This window comes from Mus musculus, chromosome 2, assembly GCF_000001635.26.
Source record: "Mus musculus strain C57BL/6J chromosome 2, GRCm38.p6 C57BL/6J".
Lineage (NCBI taxonomy): Eukaryota > Metazoa > Chordata > Mammalia > Rodentia > Muridae > Mus > Mus musculus.
This window is the reverse complement of record NC_000068.7, coordinates 118012870-118028629: the sequence shown is the minus strand read 5'-3', so window position 1 is coordinate 118028629 and position 15760 is coordinate 118012870. Positions and strand designations below refer to the sequence as shown.

The 15760-nt window shown below is 41.5% G+C and overlaps 1 long non-coding RNA gene across 1 annotated transcript in view; it reads left to right on the top strand.

The window, feature by feature from the left end:
* Positions 1–15760, top strand: part of Gm13986 (predicted gene 13986) — a 253912-nt gene that overhangs the window by 82573 nt on the left and 155579 nt on the right. The window contains exon 8 of the long non-coding RNA NR_126479.1: positions 1320–1483. This is a non-coding gene — a long non-coding RNA (predicted gene 13986). The remainder of the gene's footprint in view (positions 1–1319; positions 1484–15760) is intronic.

Genomic DNA, 15760 nt, shown 5'->3' with positions numbered 1-15760 from the left:
GTTACTACCATTACCACCACCTCCATAACCATCATCACCACTATTACTATGACAATGACCACCACTACTACAACTCGCTACCACTATAAGTACCATTGGCACCATGTCTACCACAACCATTATCATCATCACCTCCATGAACACTATTACTACCAGCACCATGAACAGAACAACTACTACTACTGTACCAACTACTACTACCACACTTACTACTGTCATTAATACAATGCCAACATTACTACAATCACAGCTCTAACCACACTCACCAGCACAAGCATGACTGTCATCATGACAACTACTGCCACCACCACCACTACTATGACCACAACCACCCCAGCCACAATCATGACCAGAGCCACCATGAGCAAGGTTATGATCACCACCACTATCATGACCTCTACCATGACCTCCACCAGCACAAACATCACCACAACTACAACTATCACCATCACAACCATTCTCACCACTACCATGGACTCCCTAATGTGACCGCAATCACCACCATCAAAATAGCTCCAAATGCATGCTCTATTGCTCTAGGGTGATGTTTCTAAAACAAAAATTGGGCCTTTAATGGAACTGTACATTCAAACTCTAGGGACACAGGACTCCTTATCTATATACCCTCAAACCTAGAATCTATTCTCTCTCTCCTCCTCTCTCTCCCCTTTCTCTCTTCTCTCCCTGTCCCCCCTCCCCCCTCTCTCTCCCTCTCTCCTTCTCCTCTCCCTCTCCCCATCCCCTTCTCCCTCTCCCTCTCCCCATCCCCTCCTCCCTCCATATCTCTCTAAAAAGATGGCAACAGACAAAGGCTTGTTTTGTTTTAATGACTGATCCACGTGAGGCCACACCAGGCCATTGAATACAGACATGAAGGAAGTTTTATTTCTTTGTCTCTTCCTCCTTGGACAGAGGCTTGATGATCTCCTTCTCCTTTGCCTGGAGGTGGGTGCTCCTCCGGGCCCATCTGTGCTTCTTTGGTTTTAGACCTGTGAGCCCCAGCCTGGTTAACCATGAGCTTCTTGTGGTTCTTGTCTGCTTTCAGCTTGTGGCTATGTTCCATGAGAATCTGCTTGTTTTTAAATACATTCCCTCTGACCCTCAGGCATAGGCTGTGATGCATGTGGCGGCCACTCTTTCAGATTCACAGTATCTCCTGAGAAACTGCTACAGGGTCCACATTTTTGTCATCCAGGTCACCTTTTTGGGCATTTGAGCATCTGCCTGTATTCCTGTGATCTGTTGATAGGAATTGACATTGGCAATTTCTTGGTCTCACTGAGGTCTAACCAGACCTTTTTTTTTTTTTTTAATCATAGTGGAGGACACTCGAAACAAATTACTGTGCTCCTGCCCCCACCACTGCCTCACTGTTCTTCTTGGTGACTTCCTCTCACTGAAACAAACGCACCACCATCTCCACACTCTGGCTGACTCTACAGTCTCTATGGGAGCATCTCTATATCTCCACACACGTGCAAAGGTATGCACATGTACCATATAGTCTGATGAGGTGACTATCTGAGGACAGCACAGCCCCAAAGAAGCTAGTGTAGCTTTTATGGTCTCTTTTACAGATTTTACATTATAGTTTTGTCTTTGTCCCATTGTGCCACTAGATCACTTTTGTTCTCTGTAAAATTATAATTTCTTTCATCAGATGAAATCTGTTATGTGTTTCTAAGAACATGAGGATAAAAGAGTTCATTTAATCAAATGCAACTCGACCAATGAGCCAAATCTTCTCTTCCTCTTGTTCCAGATTTGTACATGTGAGTGTTTGAGAAAGGCATAATGTGTAATGTGTACATGTGTTTCATGCTGTCTCATGCTCTGAGTCAAATGTATTTTGTGATACTTCTATTCTATTCTAAGCAGTATAGAGAACAGTCACAGATGAGTTTCCAATAAGTGACTGCTCTGGGAGGGACATGCTGTTAGGAAATGACAAGGTCACAGCAAGGTTATGAAGTTTGATTAGTTTGTAAAGTACATTCTGTGCTCTTCAACTGGGAGCCAGACAGATGTTTGGTTCAATTTCACTGAAAAGGTATTTTCCTCAGATCTATACACTAAAGCACGAGAATGGTATGCTTTTTCATAATGCTTGAGCTCCATGTGTTATCCATTATGGATTAAGAGTTCTGCAGATGCCAAAGCTAGTGTCTGCCAGCATAAAGTATAAATGATAAATAGCTTTTAACTACTCCATCTCCAAGGCTTCTCCTCCACTCTCCATGGCCACTACATACAAGATACTGTCTAGCATCCATAATGAGTTTCTAGCACTCTTGGGTAAAAGGCTAGAACACCAGACTGGACCTCTGGCTACTCCCTCTGGCTACTCCCTTTAGTCCTTTCTATTAGTTACAGCCCTGTGTGGAGAAGCGGCCTTTTACTTACTGGAAAAAGAAAAGAGAATTTTAGGTTTGAGATAAATGATTTACTGCTACTGACCCGAATGGGAGTCACACCCTGCACTTTGAGACATCCCAGAAGGTCAGCTGGGAACTCGGTGAAAATGGACTCACCATGTAAAGAGAGGGAAATGGGCATGACGGAGATGCTGACAGAGTCCAGGGGAAGTGACACCAGCACACACACACACACACACACACACACACACACACACACACACACAAGCCTTGATGTTAAAGGAACTCTGAGATATTTCACAACAATGAGAGTACAAAGAATAGATGCTAGAAGCTGACTCAAACTCAGAATGACGATTTGTCAAAGCTCACTTCATATTTACAGTACAGGACAAAGGGAGCCCAGCTGAAGATGCTCTTGAGTTTTTGCAAAGAAAGGAAATATTTTAATTTTCAATGTTTTTAAGTTTTAAGTGACAGAGGACTAAACAAATATTGGTCTGAATTAGTTTTTTCAATGACCTACACATTTAAAACCAATGGTTAGAGAATTTTGAGTGTTTCAATGCAACGGAATCATTGTACTTTCTCCAATGGGTTATTCAGGTCTCTCTGCATGGTAAGCTTGCACATTCATTTTCTGGTTCCATGCGGTCATGCAAAAAAGGGACCTCCACTATTTTTAAATGACCAAAGACACCAAGTGCCAGGAAAAGATCATAGACTGGGCATGGTGAATCTGCTTCTGTTGTCAATCCCATTCTGTAGATGACAGCACTGGATGTCTACACAGGGGACTTTGGTTTCTCATTCCCCAACTCTTGCATTGCAAGCATAGGATTTTCTTTTTCTTTCTCTTTTTACTTACTAACCCATATCCCAATCCTAATCCTAAACCTTAATTTTAAACCTTAATCTTAAACCCTAAGCCTAAACCCAACCCTAAGCCTAAACCTAAGCCTAAGCCTAAGCCTAAGCCTAAGCCTAAGCCTAAGCCTAAGCCTAAGCCTAAGCCTAAGCCTAAGCCTAAGCTTCCTGAGAACTTTCCTAGTTACCTTCTGACGTGTTAGCTCATTACATTACATTACATTATTACATTACATTACATTATTACATTACATTACATGCTCACCTTCTTAGGATGGACTCACACATTGTCTTTTGAGTAGAGAGTGCTTTTCCTTGTGGCTTGCTAGGCTGCTGAAGGGTGTTTGTAAGGAGCGTAGATGATCAGCGTCTATTCCTCAGTATGCTGGGGATCAACATTTCCTTTGGAATATGCATTCCTTAATGAATTACGGTATTGGCGGGATTCTGCCAGGGCACCTCAAACTTCTTTCACCCTTTTGTCATATTTCAGTGTTGAGCACCTTAACCAGTTTTTCCCATTGATTTTGCTCTCTGTGTCCCTAGACCTGTTACTTTACAGATACATTTACAATCATTCAGAACCAGATGTTCCAATTTCTCCCTTTAATTTCCAAGCTATTTTGTTTTCTGAGAGGGCTTTAGTTTTTGTCTCACTTCTCTAGAATTAGTTTCTTTGATCATTTAAGGAATGTAATCTGTGAAATGCTTTGTTCTTACACTAGACTTAGCAGGAAAAAGGCAAAGCATAAAGCTGTCATATAAAAGAGTAATTATGAGATATGTATCAGAATATTAACAAATAAACAGCTAAGAAAGTATCAGAGGCAGGATGGAAAGGGGGCTCAGTGGGTAAGAACATTTGTTCTATAAATATGAGGACCAAAATTCAGATCCCAGCAGCCATATAGAAAGAAGAGCATGGATTCACATGGTACCAAGAGAGGATAGATGCTTGCAGATCCTAGTAGCCTGCTGGCCAGTCAACCTAGTCAAAGAAGTGAGAAACTCTGACTTGAAGGAATAATCCTCATGAAGTGCACATGGGCATGTGCATTTGCATATTGACATGCATGCAGCATACAACATACCACAGTCGTACATTCACGCACAACACATGCACTCCAAACAGAAAAACCAAAAAAGTTTTAAAAATGGAGGCACTTTGCACATTTCAGTGGATTTCTCATAATGGAGAAGCCTGTTGGAGGCTAGTTCCCCAAAAGGATCTATGAATGTCAGCACACAAGATATTCTTCTGTTCACTCAGAGTCTCAGTGAAATCAGAAAGGCACATTGGGCCACCAGTTCTTTTCATCTCTTAAGTCATTGTTGAGCAGGATTTGAGACACTTGGGGGTAAAGTAGTAAGGAAACCTGACGAATGCCCCTGCCTTCTTTGGGGTTCCGTTTTAGTGAGTAGAAACCATCAAGGAAACTGTCTTGGTTACTGCTATTTTGAACTTGGAACTATTGGACTCAGCTCAAGTGAAATATAGATGACCAGATCAAGTAAGATTTTACTTGAGTTTTTGTGTTACTGCCTTAAGTAGAAATCAAATCCAAAGCTTTCAGAGGTGTTAAATTCTTTTCACAGTTCTGGCTTTCCTACTTACTTTCCCTTTTATCAGTCATGGCCAAAACTGGAAGACGAGCTTGTCTAGCTTGGATGGATTTTGAATCCTACCAAGACATTCAATCACTCCTGGTGCCTGGGGCTTGGCAAGGAAGCTTCCACATGCTTCTTGCTTGGTAGGTATCAGATGATGATGTGTTTCTGAAGCTGGGCTTCAGTAGAAGATGAGAAGATCTTGTCCTGGGAGTATCTCTGTTTTCCTTCTCCCAACTCAGGGATGAAGGGGAAATGACCATGGAAATTAATACCGGAACTTACTCCCTGGAGCAAATTCATATTTTAAAGGAAATTGGTTGAGTTCTTTGGCATTTGATGCAAAGTCTAGCTTCTCTTACTGCATTTGGCTAGTTAACCATTGCAGTTTAATGGAAAGTTGGATACAAACAACTTGAGTTTTTTGTTTTTAAGCTGCCAAACTCCATTATGAATCTCCAGAAAGATACAGATTTTGTAAACAAGTCATTGCCTTACCCTTCACATCCACTGTTACACACTGTTCAGTAGAAACCATGAAGTCTAACCATCAGTTGGGCTCTTAGAACTTAGCTGTAGTTTGTCTAGTTATTGTATTTTAGACATTAGATCTGTTCTTTATCTAATCTATATTTAATGGTCATAAAGAAAACTCCACTGTCTTCATAATGTTCTTATGATCATTAAACAGTATTTAAGAAAATGCTTCAAAAAGCCCCCTAAAGGTAACATGTTATTTTTACTGTAGCTTAATACTGCTTTATCATAATTTTTGAAAAGATAAAACAGCATCTCCTCCCTTTCTTTCTCTGTTATTTTTGAGATAGAGTCTTGTGTAGCCAATGCTGACCTTAAACTACTGACCCTTTATTTCCCAAGTGCTAGGGTCCCAGGCATGAACACTCATTCTTAGCGGCATATTTTTTAAAGGAAGTAAGTTGAACCAACACCAGAATTTTATGAAGTTGGGGTGTCCAAGCAAAAGTCTACTGTACAAATAAATGAGTTAGAATTCAATCTGAATGTAGTTTTCTATAGAGAACTCCAAAGATCTCAGATTCTCTGGAGTAGGCCGAAAACGAAGATTTTCTTTCCTTAAAACAAACAAACAAACAAACAAACAAACAAAAACTCATATGATTGAAGCTACAGAAATAAGAGCATAACAGGTAACTTTCAGTTCATTTGGTGGGACTTTGAAAAATGTGTTCTCACACTGTAAAGCAATCAAGTCCACTGGAAGGTTTCCACCCTTCCCCGTGCAGTTCTCATTTGATTTTCCTTTAGGAGTTTGGCCACTGTAGACATGGTTATCTGGTAGATCGGAGCTTGGCTTCGAGGCTCTTTAGTCTTCTGCCCAGTTTCCCTTACTTATTTACAGGTGCTCCTTAGAGCTCACTACTACTTTAGTTTGTTTACATGGCCTTTAATTTGTTTTACCTGATGCAAATATTGTCTGTTTTCTGTGTGTTATATTACATTTGCATGTACACCTATGTCTTTTCCCAAGAAGATGTTTTAGTTAAATCTGTTAATTGAAAAAAATCTTTAATGATTTTGAATCTGTGTCACACTTAGAATAGTTATTGTCTTCACAGAAGAATATGTAGAACATTTTTTTCTCCCACTTTTTTTTAAAACACTGATACATTTAATCTTTGTAGGATTTGACTGTGCATGTAATGTGTGCCTACTTATTGATTCCAACTCCCAGGATTCCTGGGTTCACTTGGCCCTGCCTTCCTTAGAACCTACCACTTCCCTACCTTGGCTGGCTGTCATGCTGGCTTTCATGTTGTCTGCCAGACTCACATCGGAAAGTCTCTGGGCCCGCCTTCACCTCCAGAATAGGAAAGAATGTGGCTGGCATCTCTAGCAGTTGTAGGCTTGGCAAGAGAATGCAACCTGGAAGCAAGGACAGGTAACCCTTGTGGTGTGGCTGATGATTCGGTGAGAAGAGGAGATAAAAGGCCAACTTTATTTCTTTGAGCTCTTCCAAAGTACTCAGAGACACTGCTTTCATTGTGTGTGTGTGCTCGTGAGAATGTGTATGTGTGTGTGTACACCTGTGTGTACACAAATGTGCATTGGTGTGTGTGTGTGTGTGTTTGTGAGAATGTGTATGTGTGTGTGTACACACATGTGCATTGGTGTGTGTGTGCATGTGTGTGTGTGCTTATGAGAAAGTGTATGTGAGGGCTCCCAATGGAGGAGCTAGAGAAAGTACCCAAGGAGCTAAAGGGATCTGCAACCCTATAGGTGGAACAACATTATGAACTAACCAGTACCCCGGAGCTCTTGACTCTAGCTGCATATGTATCAAAAGATGGCCTAGTCGGCCATCACTGGAAAGAGAGGCCCATTGGACACGCAAACTTTATATGCCCAAGCACAGGGGAACACCAGGGCCAAAAAGGGGAAGTGGGTGGGTAGAGGAGTGGGGGTGGGTGGGTATGGGGGACTTTTGGTATAGCATTGGAAATGTAAATGAGCTAAATACCTAATAAAAAATAGAAAAAAAAAAAGAAAGTGTATGTGTGTGTGTACACACATGTGCATTGGTGTGTGTGTGCATGTTTGTGGGTGTGTGGGTCTCTGACTGGTCATGACTAGCTGTGTCTCCTCATGAATCTCAGCCAATCCACATTGCCTCCTGTAGCCTTGCATCATCCTTATCTAATTTCTTTTTCCTTTCACCTGCATTCCCCTGAAATCAAAGCTCCTGGTGGACTTGGACACATAAACCTTGCTTCAGGGTCTGTTTCTAAAATACTTAAGCTAGGATAAGAAGCTATATTGAATCTGTATTACCGCACGCCCCAGACAGAATAGCCCTGTGTTATCTAAGTATTGGATAATCATCCTTCCTCAAATATGTACCTGATACTGCTTCTAGGTTCTATTCTGAACTATTGACTCTCTCTTTCTGTAGTGTTACTATCCTTTCAATTCCTATAGGCTTAGGCTCAATATCTAGAAGGCTCTAAATAATTCTTTCTATGTGTGTGTAGGAAGGTATTTATACAGGGACTCACTCTGTAGCTATGGATATTCTAACCTTCACTGCGGAGCAGAGTGGCTGTGACTTCGCAGTGTTGCTTCAGTCACTTCAGTTGAGCTGCCGAGTTCTGGGATGATAGGCACAAGTCCCCGTACCCGGATAAATGATCCTGAGTTCCCTGCACGCTTCCCCCCTTCACTTATGCTCTCCTCTGACATTGCCTCTGACGTTGACTTTTGTTTCAGCCTTTCACGTTTTCATATCCATGTATCAAAGCATCCATGATGTTCTCTGATCTGCTGTCAGCATTTGATCATTCCCGGCTTGTATTCTAGTGTTCTTTGTGATTTGAAACTACAATGATAGTAGCCTGTTAGCAATCCTCTAATATCTACTGTTTTCTACCTTTGTGAGGAGACCACAGCTGTAATTGGAGTTATAATTCCTTGCATGACAAGCCAATTTTCTGGTCTCCCTAGTGCCCAGTTTTGGTCCCCAGCTATTAGCAGAAACGCCATGTAGAAGGTCTAATGAAATTCTTTTTTTTTTTTTTTTTTTTTTTTTCCATTTTTTATTAGGTATTTAACTCATTTACATTTCCAATGCTATACCAAAAGTCCCCCATATCCACCCACCCCCACTCACCTGCCCACCCACTCCCCCTTTTTGGCCCTGGTATTCCCCTGTACTGGGGCATATAAAGTTTGCAAGTCCAATGGGCCTCTCTTTCCAGTGATGGCCGACTAGGCCATCTTTTGATATATATGCAGCTAGAGTCAAGAGCTCCGGGGTACTGGTTAGCTCATAATGTTGTTCCACCTATAGGGTTGCAGATCCCTTTAGCTCCTTGGCTACTTTCTCTAGCTCCTCCATTGGGAGCCCTATGATCCATCCATTAGCTGACTGTGAGCATCCACTTCTGTGTTTGCTGGGCCCCGGCATGGTCTCACAAGAGACAGCTACATCTGCGTCCTTTCAATAAAATCTTGCTAGTGTATGCAATGGTGTCAGCGTTTGGATGCTGATTATGGGGTGGATCCCTGGCTATGGCAGTCTCTACATGGTCCATCCTTTCATCTCAGCTCCAAACTCCGTCTCTGTAACTCCTTCCATGGGTGTTTTGTTCCCAAATCTAAGGAGGGGCATAGTGTCCACACTTCAGTCTTCATTCTCCTTGAGTTTCATGTGTTTAGCAAATTATATCTTATATCTTGGGTATCCTAGGTTTGGGGCTAATATCCACTTATCAGTGAATACATATTGTGTGAGTTTCTTTGTGAATGTGTTACCTCACTCAGGATGATGCCCTCCAGGTCCATCCATTTGGCTAGGAATTTCATAAATTCATTCTTTTTAATAGCTGAGTAGTACTCCATTGTGTAGATGTACCACATTTTCTGTATCCATTCCTCTGTTGAGGGGCATCTAGGTTCTTTCCAGCTTCTGGCTATTATAAATAAGGCTGCTATGAACATAGTGGAGCATGTGTCCTTCTTACCTGTTGGGGCATCTTCTGGATATATGCCCAGGAGAGGTATTGCTGGATCCTCCGGTAGTACTATGTCCAGTTTTCTGAGGAACCGCCAGACTGATTTCCAGAGTGGTTGTACAAGCCTGCACTCCCACCAACAATGGAGGAGTGTTCCTCTTTCTCCACATCCTCGCCAGCATCTGCTGTCACCTGAATTTTTGATCTTAGCCATTCTGACTGGTGTGAGGTGGAATCTCAGGGTTGTTTTGATTTGCATTTCCCTGATGATTAAGGATGTTGAACATTTTTTCAAGTGCTTCTCTGCCATTCGGTATTCCTCAGGTGAGAATTCTTTGTTCAGTTCTGAGCCCCATTTTTTAATGGGGTTATTTGATTTTCTGAAGTCCACCTTCTTGAGTTCTTTATATATGTTGGATATTAGTCCCCTATCTGATTTAGGATAGGTAAAGATCCTTTCCCAATCTGTTGGTGGTCTTTTTGTCTTATTGACGGTGTCTTTTGCCTTGCAGAAACTTTGGAGTTTCATTAGGTCCCATTTGTCGATTCTCGATCTTACAGCACAAGCCATTGCTGTTCTGTTCAGGAATTTTTCCCCTGTGCCCATATCTTCAAGGCTTTTCCCCACTTTCTCCTCTATAAGTTTCAGTGTCTCTGGTTTTATGTGAAGTTCCTTGATCCACTTAGATTTGACCTTAGTACAAGGAGATAAGTATGGATCGATTCGCATTCTTCTACACGATAACAACCAGTTGTGCCAGCACCAATTGTTGAAAATGCTGTCTTTCTTCCACTGGATGGTTTTAGCTCCCTTGTCGAAGATCAAGTGACCATAGGTGTGTGGGTTCATTTCTGGGTCTTCAATTCTATTCCATTGGTCTACTTGTCTGTCTCTATACCAGTACCATGCAGTTTTTATCACAATTGCTCTGTAGTAAAGCTTTAGGTCTGGCATGGTGATTCCGCCAGAAGTTCTTTTATCCTTGAGAAGACTTTTTGCTATCCTAGGTTTTTTGTTATTCCAGACAAATTTGCAAATTGCTCCTTCCAATTCGTTGAAGAATTGAGTTGGAATTTTGATGGGGATTGCATTGAATCTGTAGATTGCTTTTGGCAAGATAGCCATTTTTACAATGTTGATCCTGCCAATCCATGAGCATGGGAGATCTTTCCATCTTCTGAGATCTTCTTTAATTTCTTTCTTCAGAGATTTGAAGTTTTTATCATACAGATCTTTCACCTCCTTAGTTAGAGTCACGCCAAGATATTTTATATTATTTGTGACTATTGAGAAGGGTGTTGTTTCCCTAATTTCTTTCTCAGCCTGTTTATTCTTTGTATAGAGAAAGGCCATTGACTTGTTTGAGTTTATTTTATATCCAGCTACTTCACCGAAGCTGTTTATCAGGTTTAGGAGTTCTCTGGTAGAATTTTTAGGGTCACTTATATATACTATCATATCATCTGCAAAAAGTGATATTTTGACTTCCTCTTTTCCAATTTGTATCCCCTTGATCTCCTTTTGTTGTCGAATTGCTCTGGCTAATACTTCAAGTACTATGTTGAAAAGGTAGGGAGAAAGTGGGCAGCCTTGTCTAGTCCCTGATTTTAGTGGGATTGCTTCCAGCTTCTCTCCATTTACTTTGATGTTGGCTACTGGTTTGCTGTATGAAATTCTTAAGAGACAATGGGAGGTGACTTCGGCCTCCAATTCTCCATCATCCTTTCCTCTGGCTTCCTGCTTGGAGTCTGTTAGACATTTTGGACTGTGAGTCTGAGGCTGTGCACAGTTGAGAAGTATATAGATTTCTGGTTTCCTGGAGGACCAGACCCTGATCTTTCATAATATGTATCTCATATGTCCTTTGAGATAATTCTGCCTAGGACACATGGAATCAAGCTAATATACTGAAGAAATAAAATAAAGAGTGAAGGGCAGAAGGAGCCATGAATTCATTAAGGTCTCCATCACTTATCACAATCAAGAGTCCAGGCAGCTTTTAGGGACTTTCAGATGGATCTCATATCATCCCTGTGGGATTCATGTGAACCCTTAGATAAATGAAGTGTTTATCAGTCCCAGAAAGAGTCATCCAACCCCTTCCTAAGGCAAGGAATCTTTACCTGGAACTAAGTCTAGTTAGTGCCTTATGGGACTGAAATGCCGTTGCAGATGGACTCTTGCTATGGAGACAGAACAGAAAGAAGAACCTTACCAAAAGGGAGCCTGCAAGAAGTGTTGTCACATGACCTGGTGTCAGAGTAAACATGCTTTTGCCAGATGATGGAAAGAATACACACTGAATGGGCTTTGCCTCTAAAAGGAAAATGAGTACCAGATCTGGAGTCAGGGACAGGTGGGCTTAGGGCATCTCTTTGGAGCAAGTGTGCCTGGTGGACTTGCCCAAGGGCCTTTTTGTCACATGGGCCTAGAGATCTGGTTGCTCACAGAGTTGCAGGAAACCAGAAAAGAGTGCTTTCCGAATCACATAATGAAATCCAAACGAAGGTTCTGGAGACAGGCGAGAAAGAAGAGCTGAAGCTCCCAGAGCTGGCCTTCTGGAGAGTTCATTAGTTGTTTAGAGTTGTTTGGGTTGTGGCTGGCATCGAAAAGAAGAGAGCCAGAGTCAGACACTGGATCACTTAGAGTGCCACTTGAATGCCCCTATCCCCCTAACTAAGCAAGTGGGCCTAGAGGCTCAGAGTTGTAATTTCAGATTCTAGGGAAACTGAGGCAGGGAGTTCAAGGCCTTGTTGAGGCCACTGTGTAGAGTTAATAATCTTTTTTCTTTTTTTTCTTTTGGTCTTTATATGAAATCCAAACCAAGCCAAACCCACTAAAAACTAAATAAATGATTGTTTAGTGGTTGTTTTGTTCAACTTGTTTTGAAAGAATCCTGGAGCTGAGAAGAATAAAACCATGAGACAAGTAGGATAGGAGATTCCATCCCTATTGCTGTGTGTGTATGCTCTCTCTCTCTCTCTCTCTCTCTCTCTCTCTCTCTCTCTCTCTCTGTGTGTGTGTGTGTGTGTGTGTATGTGTATGTATGCATGCAAAATAGAAGTCAACCTTGGATTCTTGAATGTCATTCTTTAGGTTATTTTTTAACATAACTTGTTAACAGTTGGTAGTGCTCTTTGGGGAAGGTTAGGAGGTGTGGCCTTGGGGGGAAAAGTCTGTCATTAGGGATAGGCCTTGAGTTTAAAGCCTTGCACTTTTTCTGTTTCACTTTTTCTGTTTCATGTTTGTGTTTGAGGATGTGAACTCTTATCCTCCTGCTTTGGCTGCCATGCCTGTTTCTCCCTGCCCTGCATCCTTACCATGATAGACTCTTACCACTGGGAACCATAATTCAAAATTCTCTTCTAGAAATCTCTTTTGGCTATGGTGTTTTATCAAGGCATCAGAAGAGCAACTAAACAAAAGTATTTGTACAGGAAGCAGAACTCATGAGAAGGGTTTCACAGTAATCTTCAGAAGCCTGGACCGTGTGATACTAAAATTCTAAAGGAAGGTTCCTGAACCCCTTTCCTCCCTGAAGAGCCATAGTGCTTAGGTGTGAGTTGAGGACTCTGCACCTCATGAAGCTTGAGACCAGTGGTTCTCTACCTTCCTAATGCTGGGACCCTTTAATACAGCTCCTTGTGTTATGGGGACCCCCAACCATAATATTATTTCATTGCTACCTCATAACTGTAATTTTGCTACTTTTATGAACTGTAATGTAAATATCTGATATACAGGCTATCTGATATGTGACTCCAAATGGGTCACAAGCCACAGGTTGAGAACCCCTGCTCTAGATGACTTTTGTAGCTATTAAAACTTTAACCTGGCAATGGAAATTCACAGTACTCACAGTTTCTCGTATAATCTTGGATGCCAGCCACTACATGCTTCATGCTCTATGTGCAATGTGTACTCTCACTGTACAAGTGAGGAGAAAAGTTGCATAAGAGCCTCATACAATATTCTAGATTCTATATAGGTGAGGTCACACATGGAATCTATAGGGTTTTTTTTTTCATTTATATAACATTACACCATTGAAGAACATGCAAACAATATAAGGGAGGGTCAAACTGAGTCCTAATATGAGAGAGAATGAAAATTTTGCAGTATGACAAGTATTTTGTCTCATAAATTGGTTTTAAAAAATGGATGGACATCATTCAATTGTCCCCATTTGTATAAGGTGTTCTAAAAATCAGCATGGCTTCCACACACAGAGCAGAACATCTACAGAAAATAAGTGTCAACTTCAGACCTTGGAGAACACTAAGGAAGAAATTAGCGAGACAGGACCCTCTCTAGGGTAAAGCAGGGTAATAAGCCTTGGCTGATACCGTCTCACACTTGCCATGATACTGTTCTTGGCTGTGCCTTCTACAAATTCAGAAATTGTGCCACCCTGTGTTTCTGAGCTACACAGTTCCTATGGACCCACTAGACTGTAATATTATAGGTCTAGACTCTCGGTCCTGGGGATTAAGGGATTGTTTGAAGTGTCTGTCATTTTCCCCAGACCTATGGGAGCACTAACCACATATCTTCATGGTAGGGATTTTAACCATCACTCTGAGATGAGAGTCTGAGTTTGAGGATCAAATTTGCTCCCAGATCTGAGATCAAATGGAGTGCTTTTTTGCTTCATTTATTGCCATTGCTACTAACATTTAGGGGAAATTCTTAATTCTTAAGTATCGGATGATAGAGGGGAGTTATTAAAAGAGGTAGTGTGTTCTTTCACTTTCCCCCATCTTTCCTCCTTTTCTCCTGTCAATCTTCCAAAAATAAGGCTTCAACTGCTAATCTCCTAGTTAATGACAAATCCTAGATTTAGGCAACAGAAGAGATGTCAAGGCTATGAGCATGAAATTGTTTCTTTTTAGGAGAATATTCCAAACTCATTTGTTAGAAATTTAAAACTGAGTAGAAATATTGTGAAACCTCTGTTGGGTATTGCTCATGCAGTCTGAGGTAAATAGAGTAGAAATTGCTGGACCAAAGTCTTTACCATCTGTAGGCATGGAATGGAGATATGGAGTACTCTTCTGTGGAGTTGCTAAAGAACTTCCTAATCACATAAGGAATCCCAATGGTATATAGTATGAATACACACACACACACACACACACAATACACATATACATGCATGCACACATGTATACATATACATGCATGCACACATGTATGCATACACATACACATATGCACACACTACACATACACATACACATACATACACACATGCGCCCACATATACAGTGCATATGCACACATACACACATGTAGGCACATATACACTACACATACACACACTACACACACATGCACGCGCACACACACACACACACACACACACACACACACACACACACACTGATAGAATGACCCAGGCTTTAGGATTCTTGGAGAGGGAACAAAAAACCAACAATCTAGATTTAGAAATTCAAACCAATGTTGCCCTTTCATTCTATGACAATAGATAGGAAATCCTGAGTTAACAGCAACAAGAAGAAACCTTTCTTTCACCAAACTGTAGATTTTGCTATGTAGGTCTGCCATGCTAAATCCCTTGTAGTCATTATTTGTCCTTATAAAAAGTTCTCAGGCAGCTCAAGTATTCCTCATTATCTACAATGAGAGATGAATAGGGTCTGTCTCATGAGGAGAATAGACAGTTGATCACTTTGAGGGATGATATAATGTACTTTAGAAGTTGTCTTCTGGCCTTTAGAATTTCCATCTTCTGGAGAAAGGGGTCCTGGGCAGGGCTGGGGAGTTCCATGTGCCAGAGATACTCTGCATTAGTTTGTGGTGTTACCTTTGGTACATTCTTTCTGAGGTTCAGTTTATTCCATCATTTCAAATGCATGTCCACACAGCTGCCACAACAGCTTTTCCAAAACAAAGCCAGCGTTACATAAGCTCCTTGCTTCAGCAGCAACCCACAGCTTACAAATAGTGGCTTTCAGCCCCGCTTCTGACCGCACATCACTTGCAAAGCAAACCACTTGCAAAACAAAATATAGATTCAGGGAACCCCTGCTTCCCCAGGGGAAAATACCTGAACTCCAGCATCCCCAAAACATTGAGACCCCTTCACAATCTGGCCCCTTAATCACAGATCAAGCTCCTTCAGGGTCCCCATAGTGACTTTATCTCTTTCTACCAGGATGCATGCTCTCTGACCAGTTTGGTGAGCCTCAGCATACCTCGCCACCACTGGGGCCTCTCCAGAGCTGCCGACCAGCCATGGGAGACTGAAACGCTCCTTGCAGTGATCCCCCAGCAGTGTACTCACATTTTTTATTGCAACTAGCATGGCATTTAAATCAAGGATTTCCATTGTTGAATTTATTTGAAGACCCCTTTGAGAACCTAGACAGTAATACAACTGTTGTGTACAGCTTGGC